We start from the raw sequence: 24817 nt of genomic DNA, 5'->3' as shown, positions 1-24817 counted from the left end.
AGCCAAGGGAAGCAGTGAGTGATCCCACTCAGGAAACCATGCTTCTCCCACAGATTTTTGCAACCTGCAGATCAGGAGATCCCTTCATTAGCCCATGCCACCAGAGCCTCGGGTCTGACTCACAGAGGTGTGTGGAGTCCCGGCAGAGCAGCCACTCAGCCACACACAGAGACCCAGGAATTTTGCATAATCTGGCCCTGGGATTCCCAGCGTGGTGGAATATCTATCCCTACATACCCCTAGGAGGTGGGCTGTATCCAGGGAACCAAGCAGTGTCATTTTACGGGCCCCACTTCAACGGCACCTCACAAGTTAAGACCCACTGGCTTGGAATTCCAGCCAGCCAAAAGTGACAGCTGGAATCTGCATGAGAAGGACCAAGTTCCTGGGGAGAGGGGTGACTGTCATCTCTGTGGTTCAGTCAACTCAGCTGTTATAACCTGCTGGCTCTGGAGAGTCCAAGGGTCTGGACAAGGAAGGGTCCCCCACAATGCAGCACAGCTGTACTACCAAAAATCAGCCAGATTTCTTATTTAAGCAGGTCTCTAATCCTGTTCCTCCTGACTGGGTGAGGCCCCCAACAACGGTCTCCAGCTACCTCCTATAGGTGCAATTCTGGCTGGCAACAGGTCACTAAACCCCCAGATAGAGCTTCCAGAGGCAGGAGCAGGCTGCCATCATCTCTGCTGTTTCTCAGCCTTTACTGGTAATACATACAGGTACAGGAAAAACTGAGGCAACTAGGGTCTGGAGCAGAACCCCAGCAAACTGCAGCAGCCCTATGGAAGAGTAGCCTGACTGTTAAAAGAAAAACAAACAAACAGAAAATAACATCAACAAAAACCCCATTCAAAGGTCAAAAACCTTAAAGATCGAAGGTAGAAAAGCCCACAAAGATTCAGAAAGAATAAATGCAAAAATGCTGAAAACTCAAAAAGTCAGAGTGCCTCATCTCCTTCAAATGACTGCAACACCTCTCCCCAGCAAGGGCACAGAACTGGGTTGAGGCTTGGCTGAACTGATAGAAATAGGCTTCAGAAGGTGGGTAATAATGAACTTTGCTGAGCTAAAGGAGCATGTTGTAACTCAATGCAAAGAAGCTAAAAATCATGATAAAATAATACAGGAGCTGATAGCCAGTTTAGAGAGGAACACAACATGAGACATTCACAATGCAATCAATCATGAGTATCAATAACAGAATAGACCAAGTGGAAGAAAGAATCTCAGTGCTTGAAGACTATTTTTCTGAAATAAGACAGGCAGACAAGAATAAGAAAAAAAAAAAAAAGAATGAAAAGGAATGAATGAAATCTCCAAAAAGTATGAGATTATGTAAAGAGACAGAACCTATGATTGATTGGGGGACCTGAAAGGGGTGGGGAGAATGGAATCAAGTTGGAAAACATACTTGAGGATATCATCCAGAACTTCCCAAACCTTAGCAAGATAGGCCAACATTCAAATTCAGGAACTGCAGAGAACCCCAGTATGATACTCCATAAGATCAACCCAAGACACATAATCATCAGACTCTTGATATGGTTTGGCTGTGTCCCCACCCAAAATCTCATCATGAATTATAATCCCAATAATCCCCACATGTCAAGGGTGAGACCAGGTGGAGGTAATGGGATCCAGGGCTGTTTCTCCCATGCTCTTCTTGTGATAGTGGGTGAGTCTCATGAGATCTGATAGTTTTAGAAACATCTGGCATTTCCCCTGCTTGCACTGACTCTGCCCTGTGAAGAAGGTGCCTGTTTCTCCTTTGCCTTCTACCACGATTATAAGTTTCCTGAGGGCTCCCCAGCAATGTGGAACTGTAAGTCAATTAAATCTCTTTTCTTTATAAATTACCCAGTCTCGGGCAGTTCATTATAGTAGCATGAGAAAAGACTAATACAATTCCCCAAGGTCCAAATGAAAGAAAAAAAAATGTTAACAGCAGTCAGAGAGAAAGGCCAGGTCACCTACAAAGGGAAACCCATCAGACTAACAGTGGTCCTCTCAGCAGAAACCCTACAAGCCAGAAGAGATCGGGGGACAATATTCAACATTCTTCAAGAATTTCCAACCCAGAATTTCAGAACCAGCAGAAGTTAGCTTCGTAAGTGAAGGAGAAATAAGATCCTTTTCAGGCAAGCAAATGCTGAGGAAATTTGTCATCACCAGGCCAGCCTTGCAAGAGCTCCTGAAGGAAGCACTAAATATCAAAAGAAAAAACCATTACCAGCCACTACAAAAACACTGAAGTATACAAACCAGTGACACTATAAAGCAACCACATAAACCAGTCTGCAAAATAACCAGCTAGCATCATGAGGACAGGATAAAATTCACACACAATACTAACCTTAAATGTAAATGAGCTAAATGTTTCAATTTAAAGACACAGAATGGCAAGCTAGATAAAGAGCCAAGACCCATCAGTATGCTGTCTTCCCGAGACCCATCTCACGTGCAAAGTCACACATAGGCTCAAAACAAAGGAATGGAGTAAAATTTACCAAGAAAATGGAAAACAGAAAAAAGCAGGGGTCACAATCCTCGTTTAAACCAATAAAGATAAAAAAGACAAAGAAGGGCATTACATACTGGTAAAGGGTTCAATTCAACAAGAAGAGCTAACTATCCTAAATATATATGCACTCAATACAGGAGCACCATATTCATAAAGCAAGTTCTTAGACTCCCACAATATAATAGCGAGCAACTTTAACAAACCACTGACAATATTAGATCATTGAGACAGAAAATTAACAAAGATATTCAGGACCTGAACTCCACTCTGGATCAAGTGGACCTAATAGCTATCTACAGAACTCTCCACCTCAAGAATATACATTCTTCTCATTGCCACATGGCACTTTCTCTAAAATTGATCACATGATCGAAGTGAAACACTCCTCAGCAAATGCAAAAGAACTGAAATCATAGCAAACAGTCTCTCAGACCACAGTGCAACTAAATTAGAATACAAGATTTAAAAATTCACTCAAAACCACATAACTACATGGAAATTATACAAACTGCTCCTGAATGACTCCTGGGTAAATAATGAAGTAAGGGCAGAAATCAAGAAGTTTTTTGAAACTAACGAGAACAAAGAGACAATGTGCCAGACTCTCTGGGATGCAGTTAAAGCAGTGTTAAGAGTGAAATTTATAGCAATAAATGCCCACATCAAAAAGCTAGAAATATATCAAGTTAACCTAACATCACAACTAGAAGAACCAGCAGCAAACAAACTCCAAAGCTAGCAGAAGACAAGAAATAAAGATCAGGACTCAGAATAAAAATTACAGATGGGAGGCAGGACTAACTTGCAGCTCCCACTTGGATGGACAGAGCAACATGTGGAGGCTCACATCGTGAACTTCTGCTCCAAGAACTACCCACAGGAACATACCAGGAAGGCCGAGACAATCCATAGACCCTTTGAAAGAAGTGGATTGCTGCCGCAGGCCCCTAGAAACAGCTGAAAAACTGTAAGTACCCAAATTGTGAAAGTGTGAAAAGGAATCATCTGCCCCTGAACTCACACCCTTACTGGGGAACCTGATGGTCCAGATCACCAGAGAAGGCTTTGGACTTACCTGGAGCTGAGACAAATTTAGACAGCCAAGTGAAAAACAGGAGTAGGAAGAGTAGGGTGAAGAGCCCTGTGGGCTCTCTCAGTTCCCAGGAAAGCCATTTCTGACTTTGTCTCACAGGGGTTCTTGGGGAGAGCTGCCAGAGGAAATGGGAATAGACCACATGAAGAAGGAAACTTCCAGCTGAACTTTGTAATAATTTCAATGGAATGCAAAGTTTCCTGGACAGAACCTGGGGGTAGGAGTGAATCAGGAGTGCAGACACAGCACAGAAGCTGCTGCAAGTGGGAAGGCATAAATCCTGAAAGCCCTGCTTGCTTTCTCAGCTGGCAGGTCAGTAGCCTGGGGCTAGTTCTCAGCCCAGCTTACCAGTTGCCTGGAAATAAACTCGGTGCTGTTAGATAAGTATGGGGGAAGTGAGACTGGTCTTTTGGGCTACATGGAAGCTGGGTGAGGACTGTAAGTGCTGGCTTTTCCCTACTTCCCTGGTGACCTGTATGACACAGCAGAGACAGTCATAATTCCCCTGGGAACAACCCCATTGACCTGAGAACTACAACTCCATTCCTCAAAGCAGCCACAGCAAGCCCCACCCATGGAGAGTCTGCACTCAGACACACCGAATCCTGCCACCACCTGATGGTCTTTCTCTACCTGCCCTGGTAGCCAAAGACAAAGGACATAATCTCTTGGGAGCTCTATGGCCTCACCTACCACCTGATCCTCCCTATTCTACCACCACAGCTGATGCTCTCTTGAAAGTGCCACCTCCTGGCTAGAAGTCAACCAACTCAAAACTAGTACAATAAACAAAACCACAACCAAAGACCCTAACAGAGTCAGTCCACTTCATTCCCCTCCCACCTCCATCAGAGCAGGTACTGGTATCCATGGCTGAGAGAACTGAAGATGGTTCACATCACAGGACTCTCTGTAGACACTCCCCAGTACTAGCCTGGAGCCCAGTAGTTCTGCTGGGTGGCTAGATCCAGGAGAAAAATAACAATCACTGCAGTTCGGTTTGCAGGAAGCCACATCCCTAGGGGAAGAGGGACAGTTCCACATCAAGGGAGCACCCCTTGGGACAAAAAAATCTGACCAGCAGCCCGTGAGTCCCAAATTCTCCCTCTGACGTAGTCTAGCCAAATGAGAATAAACCAGAAAAACAATTCTGGTAACATAAAACAAGGTTCTTTACCACCCCCAAAGTATCACACCAGCTCACCAGCAATGGGTGCAAACCAAGAATAAACATCTGAATTGCCAGAAAAATAATTCAGAAAGTCAATTATTAAGCTAATCAAGGAGGCACCAGAGAAAAGTGAAGTCCAATTTAATGAATACAACATATGAAGGGAAAAATCTTCAGTAAAATAGATAGCATAAGTAAAAAACAATCACAATTTCTGGAAAGGAGGGACACACTTAGAGAAATGCAAAATACACTGGAAAGTCTCAGCAATAGAATGGAACAAGTGGAAGAAAGAACTTCAGGGATTGAAGACAAGGCTTTTGAATTAACTCACTGCAACAAAGAAGAAAGAATTCTTTTAAAAAATGAACAAAGTATCCAAGAAGTTATGTTAAATGACAAAACCTAAGATTAATTGATATTCTCGAGGAAGAAGAGAAATCTAAAAGTTTGGAAAATATATTTGAAGGAATAATTGAGGAAAACTTCCATGGCTTTGCTAGAGATCTAGACATCCAAATACAAAAAGCTCGAAGAACAGCTTGGAAATGTATCACAAAATGATCATTGCCTAGGCACATAGTTATCAGGTTATCTAAAGCCAAGACAAAGAAAAGAATCTTAAGAGCTGTGAGGTAAAAGCCTCAGGTAGCCTATAAAGAAAAACCTATCAAATTAACAGATTTCTCACCAGAAACCCTACAAGCTGGAAGGGATTGGGGCCCTATCTGTAGCCTCCTTAAACAAAATAATTATCAGCCAAGAATACTATATCCAGCAAAACTAAGCTTCATAAACGAAGGAAAGATACAGCCTTTTTCAGATGCCCCCCCCAAAAAAAAAATGCTGAAAGAATTCACTACTACCAATCCAGCACTATAAGAACTGCTAAAAAGAGCTCTAAATCTTGAAACATATTTTCCAAATACACTAAAATAGAACATCCTTAAAGCATAAATCTCACAGGATCTATAAAACAAAAAACTATGAAAAAAAGCAAGGTATTCAGGCAACAAATGACAGAATGAATAGAATAGTATCTCACATATCAATACTGACATTGAATGTAAATAGCTTAAATGCTCCACTCAAAAAATACAGAATGGCAGGTAGCTATTCTTATATCAGACAAAACAAACTTTACAGCAACAGAGTTAAAAAAGACAAAGAAGAACATTATATAATGATAAAAGTACTTGTCCAACAAGAAAATATCACTATCATAAATATATATGCACCTAACACTGCAGCTTCGAAATGTATACAATTACTACTAGACCTAAGAAATGAGATAGACAGTAATACAATAATAGTGGGGGCTTTAATACTCTGACAGCAGTAGACATGTCCTCAAGGCAGGAAGTCAACAAAGAAACAATGTACTTAAACTATACCTTAGAACGAATGGACTTAACAGATATTTACAGAACATTCTACTCATCAGCACGTGGAACATTTTCCAAGATAGACCATATGATAGGCCACAAAACAAGTCTCAATATATATTTAAAAAATTGAAATATCAAATACTCTCTCAGACCACTGTGAAATTGGAAATCAACTCCAAAAGGATCCCTCAAAACCATTCTAATACACAGAAATTAAATAACCTGCTCTTGAATGGTTGTTGGGTAAACAAATCAAGACGAAAATTAAAAAAAATTTTTGAATTGAATAATAGTGATATAACCTATCAGAACCTCTTGGATACAGCAAAGGCAGTGCTAAAGGAAACTTCATCACATTAAATGCCTACATTAATAAGTCTGAAAGAGCACAAATGGACGATCTAAGGTCACACCTCAAGGAACTAGGGAAACAAGAACAAATCAAACCAAGACCCAGCAGAAGAAAAGAAATAACAAAGATCAGAGTTGACTAAATGAAACTGAAACAAACAAAACAAACAAACAAAAAAAAATAAAAAGACTAATGAAACCAAAAGCTGGTTATTTGGGGGAAAAAATAAAATTGATAGACAATTAGCGAAATTGACCAAGAAAAGAAGAGAGAAGCTCCATTAGAAATGAAACAGGATATATTATAACCAATACCACAGAAATACAAAAGATCATTCAAGGCTACTATGAACACCTTTATATGCGTAAACTAGGAAACCTAGAGGAGATGAATAAATTCCTGGAAGTATACAACACTCCTAGATTAAGCCAGGAAGAAATAGAAACTCTGAACAGACCAATAACAAGCAGCAAGATTTAAATGGTCATAAAAATAACTGCCAACAAAAAAAGTCCAGGACCAAATAGATTCATAGCTGAATTTTATCAGATTTTCTTTTTTTTTTTTTTTTTTTTTTGAGACGGAGTCTTGCTCTGTCACCCAGGCTGGAGTGTGGTGGCGGGATCTCGGCTCACTGCATGCTCTGCCTCCCATGTTCACGCCATTCTCCTACCTCAGCCTCCCAAGTAGCTGGGACTACTGGTGCCCACCACCACACCCAGCTAATTTTTTGTATTTTCTTTTAGTAAAGACAGGGTTTCACAGTGTTAGCCAGGATGGTCTCAATCTCCTGACCTCGTGATCTGCCCACCTCGGCCTCGCAGAGTGCTGGGATTACAGGTGTGAGCCACTGCACCCGGCCCATACTTTTAAAGAATTAATACCAATCATCCTGAAACTATTCCAAAAGATAGAGAGAGAGGGAGTCCTCCCTAAATCATTCTATGAAGCTAGTATCACCCTAATATCTAAACCACCATACAATTCCACCTTACTCCTGCAAGAATGGCCATAATAAAAATATTTAAAAAATTAGATGTTGGCATGGTGGCATGGATGTGGTGAAAAGAGAACACTTTTACACTGCTAGTGGGAATATAAACTAGTACAACCACTATGGAAAACAGTGTAGAGATCCCTCAAAGAACTAAAAGCTGAACTACCATTTGTTCCAGCAATCCCACTACTGGGAATCTACCCAGAGGAAAAGAAGTCATTATATGAAAAAGATACTTGACACACGTGTATGGCAGCACAATTTGCAGTGGCAAAAATATGGAACCAGCCCAAATGCCCATCAATCAATGAGTGGATAAAGAAATTGTAGTATATGTATAGGTAGTATATGTATGAATATTCCTCAACCATTAAAAGGAACAAAATAATGGCATGCACATCAACCTGGATGGAATTGGAGACCATTATTCTAAGTGAAGTAACCCAGGAATGGAAAATCAAACATCATATGTTCTCACTCATGAGTGGGAGCTAAGCTATGAGGATGCACAGGCATAAGAATGACACAATGGACTTTGGGGTGGGAGGGATGTGAGGAATAGAGTACATATTGGGTACAATGTATACTGCTTGGATGATATGTGCACTAAAATCACAAAAATAACCACTAAAGAACTTATTCATGTAACCAACCACCACCTGTTCTCCAAAAACCTAATAAAAAAATATATAAAAATATAAAAAATTCAAAATAAGAAAGAACCAAGATCAGAGTGAAACTGAAGGAGATAGTGACATGAAACACTCTTCAAAAAAATAAATGAATCCAGGAACTGCCTTTTGAAAAAATAAAATAGACTGCTAGATTGACTAATAAGGAAAAAAGAGAAGAATCAAATAGACACAATCAGAAATGATAAGTGGAATATCATCACTGACCCCACAGAAATGCAAACAACCATCAGAGAATACTATAAATTCCAGTATGCACATAAACTAGATCCCAACACTGAACCAGGAAGAAACTGAATCCCTGAATAGACCAATAACAAGTTCTGAAATTGAGGCGGTAATAAATAGCCTACCAACCAAAAAAAAAAAAAAAAAAAAAAAAAAACCCAGGCCCAGACAGATTTACATCTGAATTCTACCAGAGGTACAAAGAAGAGCTGGTACCATTCCCACTGAAACTATTCCAAACAATTGAAAAGACGGGATTCCTACCTAACTCATTTTATGAGGCTGGCATCATCCTGATACCAAAATCTGGCAGAGATACAAAAAAAAAAAAAAAAAAAAACAAAAAAACAAGCTTCAGGTCAATATCCTTGATGAACGTTGATGCAAAAATTCTTAACAAAATACTGGCAGACTGAATACAACAGCACATCTAAAAGCTTATCCACCATGATAAACTTGGCTTCATCTCCAGGATGCAAGTTTGGTTCAACATATGCAAATTTAAAAATGTGATTCATCACATAAACAGAACCAAAGACAAAAACTACATGATTATCTCAATAGAGGCAGAAAAGGCCTTTGATAAAATTTAACATTGCTTCATGTTAAAAACTCTCAATAGAGATCGAGATCATCCTGGTTAACACGGTGAAACCCTGTCTCTACTAAAAAATACAAAAAATTAGCCAGGCGTGGTATGGGTGCCTATAGTCCCAGCTACTCAGGAGGCTGAGGCAGGAGAATTGTGTGAACCCGGGAGGCGGAGCTTGCAATGAGCCGAGATCGGCCCACTGCACTCCAGCCTGGGCGACAAAGTGAGACTCTGTCTCAAAAAAACAAAACAAAAACTCTCAATAAACTAGATATTGAAGGAACATACCTAAAAATAATAAGAGCCATCTATGACAAACACACAGCCAATATCATAATGAATAGGTAAAAGCTGGACGCATTCACCTTGAAAACTGGCACAAGATAAGGATGCCCTCTCTCACCACTCCTATTCAACATCGTATTGGAAGTTTGGCCCAGGAAATCAAGCAAGAGAAAGAAATAAAGGTATTTAGATAGAAAGAGAGGAAGTCAAGTTATCTTTGCTTGCAGATGACATGATCCTATGTCTAGAAAATCCCATCATCTTAGCTCAAATGCATCTTAAGCTGATAAGCAATTTCAGCAAAGTCTCAGGATACAAAATCAATGTGCAAAAATCACAAGCATTCCTATATACCAACAACAGGCAAACAGAGAACCAAATCATGAATGAATTCCCATTTACAACTGCCAAAACAAATAATAAAATACCTGGGAATATAGCTAACAAGGGAAGTGAAGGACCTCTTCAAGGAGAAATTACAAACCACTACTCAAGGAATTTAGAGATGACACAAAGAAATGGAAAGACATTCCATGATCATGAATAGGAAGAATCAATATCTTAAAAATGGGCATACTGCTCAAAGTAATTTGTAGATTGAATGGTATTCCCATGAAACTACCATTGACATAGAATAGAAACTACCATTCTATTAGAAACTACCATTGAATTAGAAAAACGATTTTAAAATTTATATGGAAGCAAAAAGAGCCCAAATAGCCAACGCAATCCTAAGAAAAAGAATAAAGCTGGAGGCATCACACTATCTGACTTCAAACTACACTACAAGACTATAGTAATCAAAACAGAATGGTGCTGGTAACCAAAACACACATAGACCAATGGAACAGAATAGAAAACTCAGAAATAAGACCACACACCTACAACCATCTAATCTTTGACAAACCTGACAAAAACAAGCAATGGGGAAAGCATTCCCTATTTAATAAATCATGCTGGGAGAACTGGCTAGCCATATGCAGAAAACTGAAACTGGACTCCTTCCTTACACCATATGCAAAAATTAACTCAATATGAATTGAAGACATAAATATAAAACTCAAAACTATAAAAACCCTGGAGGAAAACCCAGGCAATACCATTCAGGACATAGGCATGAGCAAAGACTTCATGACAAAAACACCAAAAGCAGTTGCAACGAAAGCAAAAATTGGCAAATGAGATCTAATTAAAGAGTTGCAGAGCAAAAGAAACTATCATCATAGTGAACAGAAAACCTACAGAATGGGAGAATATTTTTGTAATCTAACCATCTGACCAAGGTGTAATATCCAGAGCCTACAAGGAACTTAAGCAAACGTACAAGAAAAAAAAATCACATTAAAAAGTGGGCAAAGGACATGAACAGGCACTTCTCAAAAGAAGGCATACTTGTGGCCAACAAACATGAAAAGAAAGCTCAACATCACTGATCATTAGAGAAATGCAAATCAAAACCACAATGAGATACCATCTCACACCAGTCAGAATGGCTAATATTAAAAAGTCCAGAGGTGGGCGGGTCACAAGGTCAGGAGATAGAGACCATCCTGGCTAACATGGTGAAACCCTGTCTCTACTAAAAATACAAAAAAATAAAAATAAAAATAAAAAGATACAGGCGTGGTGGCGGGCACCTGTAGTCCCAGCTACTTGGGATCCTGAGGCAGGAGAATGGTGTGAACCCAGGAGGTGGAGCTTGCAGTGAGCCGAGATCGCACCACCGCACTCCATGCTGGGTGACAGAGTGAGACTCCGTCTCAAAAAACAAAACAAAACAAAACAAAACAACAAAACTCAGAAACGACAGATACTGGCACAGTTGCAGAGTAAAAGAATGCTTTTACACTGTTGGTGGAAGCATAAATCAGTTCAACCATTGTGGAAGACAGTGTGGTGATTCCTTCAAAGATCTAGAGGCAGAAATACCATTTGACCCAGCAATTTCATTACTGCATATATGCCCAAATGAATATGAATCATCTTATTATAAAGATACATACACATGTATGTTCACTGCAGCACTATTCACAATAGCAAAGACATGGAATCAATCTAAATTTCCATCAATGATAGACTGGATAAAGAAAATGTACATATATACCATGGAATACTATGTAGCCATAAAAGGAATGAGATCATGTCCTTTGCAGTGACATGGATGAAGTTGGAAGCCATTATCCTTAGGAAACTAACACAGGAACAAAAAACAAAACACCATATCTTCTCACTTATAAGTGGGAGCTGAATGATGAGAACACATAGATACACATGGCGGGGGGAACAGCACACACTGGGGCCTGTTGAAGGGGGTGGGATCAGGGGAGGGAGAGCATCAGAAAGAATAGCTAACAGACACTGAGCTTAATACCTAGGTGATGGGATGATCTGTGCAGCAAACCACCATGGCACATTTTTACCTAGGTAACAAACCTGCACATCCCACACATGTACCCCTGAACTTTCATTTTAAGTTGAAGAAAAAAAAAAAAAAGAGAGACTTTGGTTAGCACCCAGATCAACTTTATGCCAGGGCAAAGATGTTACTCTCATTTGCAAATCTATTCAAGATCTTCCCAGGAGGTTGCCTGCACTTCAAACTGGCAGCAAGAAGTGCAGTGTGTTTTCACTGGAAGGTAATCATGACAGCTCAGAAAGCACCTGCTGGGCCTCCTGTCAAAAAGTGACAGCTGACTCAGGGTGCTGGAGTGCTAGGGAGCAGGAAACATGAAAGGTAGCCTGTGTCAAAGAGACCACCCTCATTTGAAATTTGGTTGAGCAACATTTGGGCAAATCCCCAAAACAATCCTGAAAGACCATCGTTGTAATTTGTGTTTAGATCATGTAAATCAAGACTTGCTTTGCACCCAGGATTTAACTTCATCACCGGGGAAAGTAAGCACACCTTTATTATGCGCTGATGATGTACCTAGCACTCTAGCACCATGCTGTGTTTTTTGCGTACATAATCAGCAGGGGTTTTATTTCTCTTTTTTTCTCATGACTGCCCTTAAGCAGTGTCAATCAGATCTCCCTTTCTACCCCTAGATGATACCTTGGCAGATCTGTTAGTGTCTCAAGTCACTGTTTTCATGTATGGATGATCCCTGACTTATAATTGTTCAACTTTACAATGGAGCAAAAACAATACCTATTCAGTAGAAACTGTACTTTCAGTACTAACATAACCATTCTGTTTTTGACTTTCAACATAGTATTCAATAAATTACATGAGATACTTAACACTTTATTATAAAATGGAAGCTTTGTGTTAGATAGTTTGACCAATTGTAGGCTAACTTAAGTGTTCTGAGCACGTGTAAGGTAGACTAGGCTAAGCTTTAATGTTCAGTAGCTTAAGTGTATTAAATACATTTTCAATTTATGATATTTTCAACTTATGATGGGTTTATTGGAAAACAACTCCATTATAAGTTGAGGAGGATCTATATTAAAAAGTCCACTTCCATTAGTCTCTTATCTAATTCAAAGCTTCTACCCTCACCCAGCCTGGGGCTGATTTGCAAATTCCACAAACCCCCACAAAGGTAGGGCAGTGTTGATGGGAGAGCCAGAGGTTAGGGCAGAAAATCTACTCTCAACGAAGTGGGGGTTGTGCATTTCCTGTGCTGGCTCCTGCAGGAGCCTGGAGGAATGGGACATGCCAGGAGCAGGAGATGAGGCCCCCCATTCACTATTACTTGGGGAAATGTTCACCTCAGACCCTTTTGGGTTTCCTTTCCCCACTGAGATGCTGATTGTCTTGCAAGATAAACCATGAACAAAGGGGTCCAGAGTAAAAAATGCTTCGGAAAAGCTTCATTTAACAGTCCATCAGGCTTCTTTCAGCGGGATTCCTCAGAACAGTGGTTCTCAAAGTGTGGTCTCTGAACCAGGGCATCAGTATCACCTGGGAACTTGCTAGAAATTCAAACTCTCCAGCCTCATCTGAGACCAATGGGATCAGAAACTCCAGGAGTAGGGCTTGGCCATTTGTGTTTCAATAAGCCCTCCAGGTAGCTTTGGTGTGGTTAACTTTGAGAACCTCTCAGAGACTATAATATGCTAAGGTGGAGAACAGAGTAACTGTTCATCAAATGTTTGGACCATATTTGTCCTCCTGCTAGGTACCTATGACTATCTCAGGGAACAAAAAATCCTAGATGACACATGCTGTGAAATTCAGTCAATTCATTCACACATATTTATTGAGTACCCACTATGTTCCAGGTACTTCCCAGGCATTGGGGATGTGACAGTGAACAAAACAGACTCTAGCCAGCCCCTTCCCACTTTCTAGCAAATGCCAGTCTCTCCCACTATTCTTCCTACCCCCATTTCAAAGCTTCCCTCCCTCTGCTGACCTATTTGTTCCTGCTTCTCATTTTGAGCATGAAGACTCCTCTTACCTGTGAGCCCCTCAAAAAAAAAAAAAAAAAAAGGCAAAAAAGCAAAACCCTCTCTTAAGCCCGCCAAGCTTTCTTCCTCCTCCCAGGTTTTTGCTTGCAGGACATGCCACAGAATTCATCTGGGGATATTTTCCTCATGAATTTCCTGAACCAGCTGACATCTGTCAGGGCCCTGGGCACAGATTCAGAGCTGCAGAGGCACAGCCACAGCCTGTCTGTTGTGGGCTGTAAGTGCCCATGTACAGAGTGAGTTTAATATTTGAGCAGGCCAGAAAGCACATCTTAAATTTGGCAGTTAGGAAAGGGAATATGTCTCCTCATGTGTTCCCTCCCTGAACACAATAAACTGCACAAAGACTAACCAGATCGCTTGCCTCCAAATAGGAATTGTCTTCAAAGCGAGTCATTTTAGGATGGGGTTGAGGTGGTTGAGGTCTCATCCTATGGGTTCTAACCCCTCCTGCAAAAGCCTCTGAGCTTCTCAAAGTAAGTATAAGGGATATGATAGCCATTCAACAATTAGTATTGGCAGATCAACTGACTGACTGCATGAATGAACAAATGACTGCATTAAGAGCTAGCAACCCTGGAAATGATTCTTGTAGAAAAGGAGAACACGAGGGTCCAGCTTGGAAACCGGGAGTGTGTTCCTGGGGATAAGGCCATGTCTGTGCCAAATCCTTGGAATTCGAGCAAACTCAGCAGTGCCATCTGTCCAAGAAAAAGAGTTGAGAAGTCCCTGGCAGACACACAGGGTTTTGGACAGAAGATGAGGGCCCCATGGGGAGAAGGAAGGAGGGTACAAGTCATCAGATATGAGTGAGATAAGACTCTAGCTAGGGAGGGGCCAATGCATGTTGCACAGGTCTCCTCACCAGCCTCTGGCTTCCATGCACATTCTGGGGATAGCAGCACCTCTTTGGATTTCCACTGAAAGGTAGTGGCTTTGAAGTGAGTTGGCTCAGGGGAAATTTCAGCTCTATCCACTTACTTGGGATTGGAACTTGGGGCAAGTTTCTTAAACTTGCTGAGTGCAGTTTCTTCATCGATAAAATAGGTAGAAAACCTATCTTGCAGGAAGAATTGATTATTTACTCAATAGGTATTTATTGGTACCAGGTCACACATTATGTTAGGTGCTGAATATAGAAAGTGAGCAAAAATAGACATAGCCTTTTCCCTTAGGTGACAGAAAAACACTCATGTAAATAAATGTAACTTTATGTCTATAAGACATCCTATAAGTAGAGGTACAAGGTGTCGTACGAGTCCATAATAGAGAGATTTTACCTAGTTTTGGAGATCAGAAAGTGATGGTGAAGGAAAGGATGAGGACAAATGTCAGAGCATTCAAGGCAGACAGGACAAGCAGAGGCAGCGCCCTGTGGCACAGAAGCAAAGGGTGGGTTTGTGCTACAGGGGTAGAGGGCAGGTGCTTTCTCCTACCCCTGCTCCTATTAGCACACCAGAGGGTCTACCTCACCCCAAACCGTGGGGATGCCCATTCCAACCTTGGAGGGAGGCTATACATAGCACAGTTCCATGCTGAGCCTGTGGAGCCCAACCCCTCAGGTTCAAATTCTGATTTGATCATGTCCTGACTGTGTAATCTCAGGAGAGTTACATTTCCTGCCTGTGCCTCAGTTCTTTCAAAAATAGAAATGATAACAATAGTAACTACCTTGAGGGGCTGTGATGATTGAGTTAATATATGTAAAACACTTAGAACACTGGCTTACCTTGTAAGTGCTAAAAGGAGTAGGTGTTACTCCTGGCATTCCTTCTTTAACTCATGGCCCTAAGTTATAATACTTACATGGTTCCTGGCATGAGCCCTCTTCCCTCCCTCTGCCCAGTCCAGGAAAAGTCTCAACCCGAATGTTCCTCATCACCCCATCTGGACCAGTGTGATTGCACCAGCCTGTGCCATTCCCTGTCCATCCTGGTCCCTCACATACTCAAGACACACATGTCATTTTACATTTTCCAGTAGCCCTATTAGAAAAGAAAAAAGAAACAGGTGAATTTAATACTTCAGTCCAATATAGCCATTTATCATTTCAACACGTAATTAATATTAAAAATTATTACATTTTACATTGTTTTTGTACTCTTTGCACTCCATCATGGATTTTACCCTAGCAGCACACCTCAGTTTGGACTAGCACATTTCAAGTGCTTGACAGTCGCACGTGACTAATGGCTCTTCCATTGGTTAGCCGAGCTCTGGACTCCTTGATCCACAAGGATAAGAACCACATCCCCTTCCACACCTCCAGGTATGAGGTAGGTGCACAAGAAATGTCGGTCACAAATAAGAACGTGGAGGGGGAGTGGATGGATGAATGGTGGTCATGTTCTGCAGAGCCTCACCCGTCCTCCCAGGCTCTTACTCTGTTACTGGGCACAGAGCCTTTTAGCCACAAGGGGATCAAATCCTGGGTACCCAGTGCTAAGTTACTATCCCAAAGAGAAGGTGAGGGGAGGGCTTGAAGGACTCTGGGGGTCCAGGGCAGCATCATAAGGAGGGGAGTGTGAATAAAGAGAGGCAGGGGAAGATTGATGCTGTGTAAAGGAGAGAAAGAAATGGTCCTAGAGCACTCAGGCAAAGAGAAGAGCAGAAGGAGGGAGGCATCTCCTGACATGGCTTTACCCGCTTCTTAGGGACTTGCCAGGGGAAGCAAAGATTAATGGGAGGAATGAGAGAGAGAATATTTTCATGCAAAATGTTTCTTTCCATGCTTAATTTCTCCTTTCATTCTTTCCTAGGCAGATAAATAGCAGAGACTGATTACACGTAACTCTCTTCCCACCATGGATGCCGGTATTTGTGGGCAGCTGCAGAAGAGTAGGTGGGAGGATCTCCCAGATTATTAGGCCAGTTTTTCTGTGGCTCAGAGAGTGCCAGTGACTTGCTCAAGATAAAACAGCTTTGTTAGTGGCAGGGAGGGAGCCCAGAAATTCTGTTGTGCTGTCCTCAGGAATGTGTGTTCAAAAGAAGTTCTTGGCGAAGGTGAGAATAAATCGTAGGCTCTTTGAAGAGGACTCCAGTGTATTAAACAAGTAGGTTGCTGAGATGCAGTTAACTACTCAGTAATGTATTTGAAGAAAATTAATTTTGCATTCTGCCTCAGAATATTGAGGCTGGTCATCCATAAATACAGCCTGTGTCTAGGAGAACAGAGGTGGAATCCTTCTTGCAAGTTTAAAAAAATAAAATAGTAATCTCAGTGGATATCTTAAGAGAAGCATAATTATAATTTAGTTGACATATCTTATATCTCAGTGATGGTAAATAAGCCTTCCCTAAATAATTCAAATAATAAATGCTGCTCCTTTGGAGAAGTGAACTGATCTTGAATGGAATTGGGTGTTTCCACCTACAGAAAAACAGCACGTGCTGGCGAGAAAGCATGTCCCACATCTCAGAGCTCACAGGGGACTGCCTCAGCTACTGGCTGTGTAAACCAGCAGCTCTATGGTAACGGGACTCTCCTTCAACCACATGACTGCCTGTGTGTGTATCTGATTGCTCTGTGGGGGAGTGGCAGAGAAGAACAGTGTGCATTGATAATGGAGCCCCAGTACAGAACTTTCACCACATGGGCTTCCCAAACCAATCTTGTTCTGGTGGAATTCAGAGCCACTGAATGACATTAAAGGCCATCAGTGGGGTCATGCCGTGATCATCACATCATTGCTCTAGAAAAGACAAACCCATTCCAGCCACATCTGGATCACCTGTTCCCCTCGCAGAATGATTTCTGCAGAAAGGCCAATTTGCATTTCACAGGTGCCTCAAGAGAAGGCTTGTCAACAGGCTTGGAATTCCACAGCCAAAAAAAAAAAAAAAAAAAAAAAAAAAAAAAAAAAAAAAAAAAGGATACTCTCTTTGAACTACAGGTTAGTCTGTTAAGTTTGGGGGAATTTGTAGAAATACTTGAAGAACAGTTGCAGTTTTAAATCCATTAGGATATCTAAGATCTTAAGCACAGGCTGTTATGGATATTTGCCAAGCGGAATTTTCACTTGAGTTTTGGTCTCATAGAAAGCTAGAAACTAATTGATTAAAATCCAGTAATACTCTTTCCCCTCCCAAACAAAATCAAAACAAATGCCACAAACACAAAAGCATCCCTCCTGCCACCTTTCTCTGGTTCTGGAGAGAAGGTGGAATAGTCCTCACACTTTCATGCTGGGTTCTGATGAATCACTCAGGATAGACTTTGTGAGGGCCAGTAACAGGCAAAGCATGTGCTGGTTCCAAGCTTTGGTGTAATTGTGGATGTAAGAAAATGTGAGTATAAATGACCTTCCATGTTGACTGAGATCAGTGTGGCTCATTCTTCCTCATGACTTCCATCCAACCTGCACTGTTCAGGAACCAGATTATACAGTCTTAGAACAAGACTGGGAAGGCCTGAGTCCAGGACTCTGTTTTGGTCTTCTCTTGTTCCACCCTATGGCTCTCAAATACAGGGCTAGGGGCATAAAAATGCTCAGAGTGTTCACTGCATTTGATGCCATTACTCGCTATGACAGAAAAAGCAGTAGTCAGAATAGTGGAGCACCACCTTTTATTTGGCATGAGAAAAATATTCCTTGAATCCTATATAATATTAGTAATTTGTAAGATGTTATATGTGTTCAGAAAGTACTATTTTTAGAAGGAGGACCCCTTGTTAAATAATGACAGTAAAGGCTCTCATGAAAGGGTCCATAAACCTCATTCATTCATTCATCTGTTAACTAAATATGCACGGAGTCTGCCATGTATCAGGCGCCCTGCTCCACACAGAGAAAGCTAAGAAGAGCTGGAACCTCAGAACCGCCTGCAAGGCTTGTAGGCTCCCTCTCTAGTGACCTGGCAGAAGTGGATGAGATGCTCAGACTGAAGACTATTTCAGAGGGCATTGATTCTTATGCCTGAGGTTCTAAGGGATTTTGTGGATTTATCTGCTAAGGGGTGGGCAGTTTTGAGAAGAGAAAGGGGAGGCTGAAGATGGCAGGCTCTCAAAGCTCCTCATCACCTGTACATGTCTTTCCCGCAGCTCTTCCTGAGGGGTCCCCTTGGAAGCAGACCCCACCACTATGCCACATACTGTGGGTCCTAGGTCCTTGTGTGAGGGTAAACTTCTACGTATAAACTAGGGGCTATAGCTGAATCATGAAAAATTCTTTTTTCTTCTATCTTCAACTCTTGGATCATAATTTTGTTCCTTTTAAGAAATTTTCTTAAAAAGTTGAATTTCCAACAACATCCTGGAGAGCTGGCACATGAAGGCCATTCCTATTGTGTTGTCAGGATAATGGCTCCCATACAGGTTCATGTCCTAATCTCTGAAACCTGTGAAGATGTTACAGTCATGCATCGCTTAGCAACAAGGACACATTCTAAGAAATGTGTCTTTCAGTTATTTCATGATTGTGGACCATCATAGAGTGCACTCACACAAACCTAGATGGCATAGCCCACTACACACCTAGGCTCTAGGGTACAGCCTATTGCTCCCAGGCTATGGACCTATACAGGAAGTTACTGTACCAAATACTGTAGGCAGTTGTAACATGATAAGTATGTGTTTATTTAGACAAAAGTAAATATAAAAAATGCAAAATGGTGCTACAGTATTATAATCTCATGGGATTGCCTTCGTATATGCAGTGTACATTGAATGAAACGTAGTTATGTGGCACATGACTGTACTTAAGCAGCAAAAGGGACTTTTCAGAAGTGATTAAATGAAGAATCTTGAAATGGGGAGAGTATCCTGGACCATCCAGGTGGGTCCAGTGCCACACAAAAGTCCTCACAATTAAAGAGGGAGGCAGGAGAGTCAGACGTGATGTGATGATGGAAGCAGAGGTTGAATAACGCAGTGGCTGACCTTAGAGTTGAAAGGGGCTATGAGCCAAGGCATGTGGGTAGCCTCTGTAAACTAGAAAAGTATAAGGAAACAGAAGCTCCTCCAGAGCCTCCAGAAGGAGCACAGCCTTCCCAATACCTTGATTTTAGCCCCAGAGACCCATTTCAGACACCTGACTTCCAAAATTGTAAGATAATAAACTTGCGTTGAAGTCACTACACATGTGGTGCCTTGTATGGTTGCAATAGGAAACAACACACTCATCTTGCTCAACACACAATCCTTGCTTCTATAATCCTTGCAACACACAATCCTTGCAAACTGATTTCCTCAATGTTCCCCTTTTATGCTAGACCTTGTGTATGCCACTTCTGCTCTGCTGTCTCATCTCCTTCCACTTCTCCCTAGCAGTCAGCTTTCCAAGGCCAGTTCCACACTCCACTCCACTCCACTGCGCCCCATCCGCTGCCCTGAAATTCTTCACAGATGCCAGGCACACTGTGCTCTGACTTCTGATTCTCAAGGTATTTTGAAGAGTGTTGATCAATATATGTAATTCACGAATACTTTAGACAAACAAAAAGCTCATCTTCCAAAAGGTGTTTAAAAGCGCTGGGCTGACCACACACAGGATAACCAAAGACCACCTCTCCCCAGTGGCTACTGCATGCCTAAGCCTCCCCAAGCTGTTTAATAAGGGCTCAATTCCTGATTGCCTTCCCAGTGAACTGTGGGGTACAGGGGTCAGCAGCTGTCCTCTGTCTACCCTATATGCAAACAGGCTTGCATCCCTCACTGCTCAGCCCCACAAGGCTGTGTTCATTTGCTACAATTCTCTCCATTTAGAGGTGTAGAATTAGTTGACTTTCAGGTCAGACAGTGCTGAGCCTGAAAGATGTGCTCTTCTGATTCTCTGAAACATCTCCCTGGGGAAAGGACCACTTGGGAGAAGGTTCCCTCTTTTTTATTTTACCCTTCACCCACCACCACCTTAAGCACAGCCCGCTTTTATACATTTTGTGCCATACCCTGGGCTAAGATCTTTGCATGCATTGCCTATTCTCCCAACAATTCTTGGAGGTATAACTATTATTTTCTCCATTTTACAAATAGACTGAAGTATTCAGAGAGGTGGAGTAACGTGTCCAAGGTCACACAATGAGTCTGTGTCTACAGCCTTGCTGTTTGAACTGTGGGCCATCAACCATCAGCACAGGCATCCCTTGGGAGCTGGTTAGAAATGTAGAATTATAGACCTCACCCCAGACCTTCTGAATCTGAATCTTAACAAGATCTCCAGGCAATTAACATGCACATTAAAGTTTGAGAAGTTCTGCTCTAAGCCACTAAGCAGGACTATCAAGAAAGAAAGAAAAAGAAAACAATGATTTATTGGATGAGAATTTGGATAGTGTGTCCATGTAAGGATTCTTGTAGGTCAGATGGAACTAGACACTGTGGGAGAGGGAGGGCCTTGGGAGACACAACTCAACTCTTACCAGCTGTGGCTCAATTATATAATCTGATGAGAAAACCTTCTTTCTATGGTTATAAATTTTGCTAGAAAAAATTCATATACCTGACTCTGAAAAGCATGGAGCTCCCATTAACTCCTTGTGGAGCCCTTACAGAGTTTGTCTGGGAGAGGAGCCAAGGCCTCCTGAAGGACTTCATTTAAGCCCTAAGGATGCAGGGGTGTCCCTCCTTCCTGCATCCAGCCTTCAGGCTAGGCAGGAGAAAGCTGGTTTGCAGGAGGACTGTATGAGGAGGAGAAAGCTGGTTTGCAGGAGGACTGTATGGGGAGGAGAAAGCTGGTTTGCAGGAGGACTGTATGAGGAGGAGAAAGCTGGTTTGCAGGAGGACTGTATGGGGAGGAGAAAGCTGGTTTGCAGGAGGACTGTATGAGCAGGAGAAAGCTGGTTTGCAGGAGGACTGTATGGGGAGGAGAAAGCTGGTTTGCAGGAGGACTGTATGAGCAGGAGAAAGCTGGTTTACAGAAGGACTGTATGAGGAGGAGAAAGCTGGCTTGCAGGAGGACTGTATGAGGAGGAGAAAGCTGGTTTGCAGGAGGACTGTATGAGGAGGAGAAAGCTGGTTTGCAGGAGGACTGTATGGGGAGGAGAAAGCTGGTTTGCAGGAGGACTGTATGAGCAGGAGAAAGCTGGTTTGCAGGAGGACTGTATGGGGAGGAGAAAGCTGGTTTGCAGGAGGACTGTATGAGCAGGAGAAAGCTGGTTTGCAGGAGGACTGTATGAGGAGGAGAAAGCTGGTTTGCAGGAGGACTGTATGAGCAGGAGAAAGCTAGTTTGCCGGAGGACTGTATGAGGAGGTTATCCTTGTGTGGTGGCCATTGAAGCCAACAGCCTCCAAAGAGCATTAGAGTGACCAGGGCTGCTTTTGCAAACATCTGAACTGAATCTTTTTTATCCCTTAGCCTAATGAGGAAGCAATGGAATTTCAGGAACTTAATTATTGGCAAGCTAGATAGTATGCAGGAGAGAGAGAAACAGAACAAGAGCAAGCTGGGTGGAGGGAGAGAGTGACTGATTTGGGAATGAGGTACCTTGGGCACCATGTGTGTTAAGTGAAAGGCTGGCTCTCTCAGCAGCAAGATTCATACCATTAAACAGTATCAGGGGTTCCTTCCCTTCATCTGAACACTCAACTAGAAGTGAGAGGAACAAGACTGGTACTCAATCATAATGATTTAAATTCTTTATGCCTGTTAATTGAGGTATTATTTATTTATTTATACTCACTTCATTTCTCAGATTTAGGGTTAATTTGTATTAATAGATTCTTAATAGCCACAGTTGATGGCAACAGTACTAATCATTTTCCGTTAATAAAATAATACTTTATTATTTTCAAAGTACTCCCACAATATTCCATTTTCTCCTCAGTCTCCCTGGGAGGACGAGTGGGTATAATATGCATTCTGCAAATGAAAAAAGTAAGGCCAGAGGAAGTACAATGATTTATTCAGAGGCAGCTTATGAGGTTGGAGGACTGGGACCAGAGCCCAGCTTTCCTGAACTCTAGGAAGTATTTCTTCCTTGGCTGGCTTTTCCAGCCAACGGAGCAAACATGAAAACCAAACCAACAGTAAAAAACAACACTAATCAAACACAGGCAAAGAATACACAGGCCCCACACTCTGATTCGGAAACATCCCAATTTCTTGTCCTTTAGTATACTCCTTGTTTTACATTCATGACCATAGAATCCTGCTTGAATGGTTTGCTTTGGTTCCATGATGGGATTGCTCATATCAGAAAGTTTGTCTTTCCCTCGCAGATATTCTGAATGCATTCCTAATTCTGAAGTGTTTCTTTCTTTCTGGGTCCTATATGTTACCCAGATATTTTCTGGGTCTTTAAACAATTACCAATAAGGCTGTTTTTTGGACCAGCCTGACAGTCAAGTAGAGGAAATGCCTGAGTGTTACACCGAGTGGACAAAAGAAAAGATACTTGTTTTCAGAGTCCTCAAGGCTTACAAGCCAACTTTGAATTTTGGAACCCCTACTTGGGAGCCCTGAGCTCCCCAGGAAATTCCCTAATTTCCAACCTTTCCTACTTCTTAATGAGAACCTTTTTTTAAGACAGAGTCTCGCTCTGTCGCCCAGGCTGGAGCACAGTGGCGCGACCTTGGTTCACTGCAACCTCCACCTCCTGGGTTCACGCCATTCTCCTGCCTCATCCTCCTGAGTAGCTGGGTCTACAGGCGCCCGCCAACACACCCGGCTAATTTTTTTTTTTTTTTTTTTTTTTTTTTTTTTTAGTAGAGACGGGGTTTCATCGTGTTAGCCAGGATGATCTCGATCTCCTGACCTTGTGATCCACCCACCTCAGCCTCCCAAAGTGCTGGGAGTACAGGCGTGAGCCACCGCACCCCACCAGAACCTCTGCATTTTTATAGGGTTATTAGGTACCTGTACCCCATGCATAACAAGAGGCAGAACTTCAGATACCAGGGCAGGGCAATCAGAGACACTCAGTGGGAAGCATTTGAGGATTGGGTGATTTTTACCACACCCTGCCTACACCAAAGGCAATTCTGTCAGTGAGCAGAGCTGTCCTGCATAAAGAGCAGCCTCACTATCTCCGAATGCTCCCTCCGCATCCCAGGCCATTGGGCAGCTCAGCACCCAGGTGGCCTTTTGTTTCTTAGGTTACAGTTCTCAGCCCAGAAAAAGAAAAGAATGCCCAAGCCAAAGGCATCCTCCCATGTCCTTGGCTGACCATTTAATTATAAGGTCCAATCAAAGTAATTACACATTGGGGTCCTTGAAGACAGAAGGTAATTAAAGTCTGCCTAGCTGCTGAATTCCAGAAAGGTAGATTATTTTTATTATACTCAGTAGATGGGGCTGTGACTCATGCAGTTGTAAAGGCAAACCTTGAGTCCAAGGGAGTCGAGAGAAAGATAAGCATCTTCAGATGACGAATTCTGTAAGGGCTCCATAGTGGGTCAGTGGAAGCTCCTTGCTTTTCAGAGTCAGGTATATGAATTATTTCTAGCAAAATTTATAACCACAGAAAGTAGGTTTTCTCATCAGATTATATAACTGAGCCACAGCTGGTAATAGTTGAGTTGTGTGAAGATTAAACAAGGCAAACCAGCCAGTGCACTGTTGGGCATATAGTAAATGTTCAATAAATGGTTATAATTTTGATATAATGATTGTTAATTATTTAGTTTAGTGAAAAAAAAAAACATTCAAGTGCTCACAATGCCAGACAGAGTGCTCAGTGTTGAGAATTCCAAAGGCACACCATCTTTGTACAATCTTGGATTTCCAATGACAATAGTAACCAAGGCTGAGAGGAAATCCTTCAGGAAACAAAATCTTTATACTTGGCCTGAGACATTCCATTCAAGGGTACCTTTTTGTGGTAAAGAGATGGTGATAACAGCTAGTGGTTGTGACAAGACATCCTCAAGAATCCACTTTAGCTACTCTGGGTCACTCCAGGGGATAAAAGAGAAGGGGTGCCTTGAGGATACAACTTTGATTAAAGAGAGTGAATTAGCACAAAACAAATAATTGTTTCATTTTATTTGTACCTTGACCCATCAAAAACTGAATGTGGCTGTGAGAATAAAATCAATATAGGACTTCTTTTAAAAGGAAATAGTAGTCCTGGAAGGGAAACTGGATAGAGGTGTCATACATGTCTCTGGGCTCCCTCTGACCTGGGCACTATCTGGGGCAGGAC

General features: G+C 41.9%; 1 protein-coding gene and 1 long non-coding RNA gene across 3 annotated transcripts in view; one reads left to right on the top strand and one right to left on the bottom strand.

Annotated features, from left to right (window-relative positions):
* Positions 1-24817, bottom strand: part of CLSTN2 (calsyntenin 2) — a 628828-nt gene that overhangs the window by 42820 nt on the left and 561191 nt on the right. The gene's annotated exons all lie outside the window — the stretch shown is intronic.
* Positions 13748-17048, top strand: LOC126948211 (uncharacterized). Its single transcript, XR_007723366.1, has 2 exons — positions 13748-16014; positions 16498-17048. It is a non-coding gene; the product is annotated as an uncharacterized LOC126948211 (long non-coding RNA).

This window comes from Macaca thibetana, chromosome 2 (genome assembly GCF_024542745.1).
Source record: "Macaca thibetana thibetana isolate TM-01 chromosome 2, ASM2454274v1, whole genome shotgun sequence".
NCBI classification, from domain to species: Eukaryota; Metazoa; Chordata; class Mammalia; order Primates; family Cercopithecidae; genus Macaca; species Macaca thibetana.
This window is presented reverse-complemented; position numbering and strand designations above follow the sequence as displayed.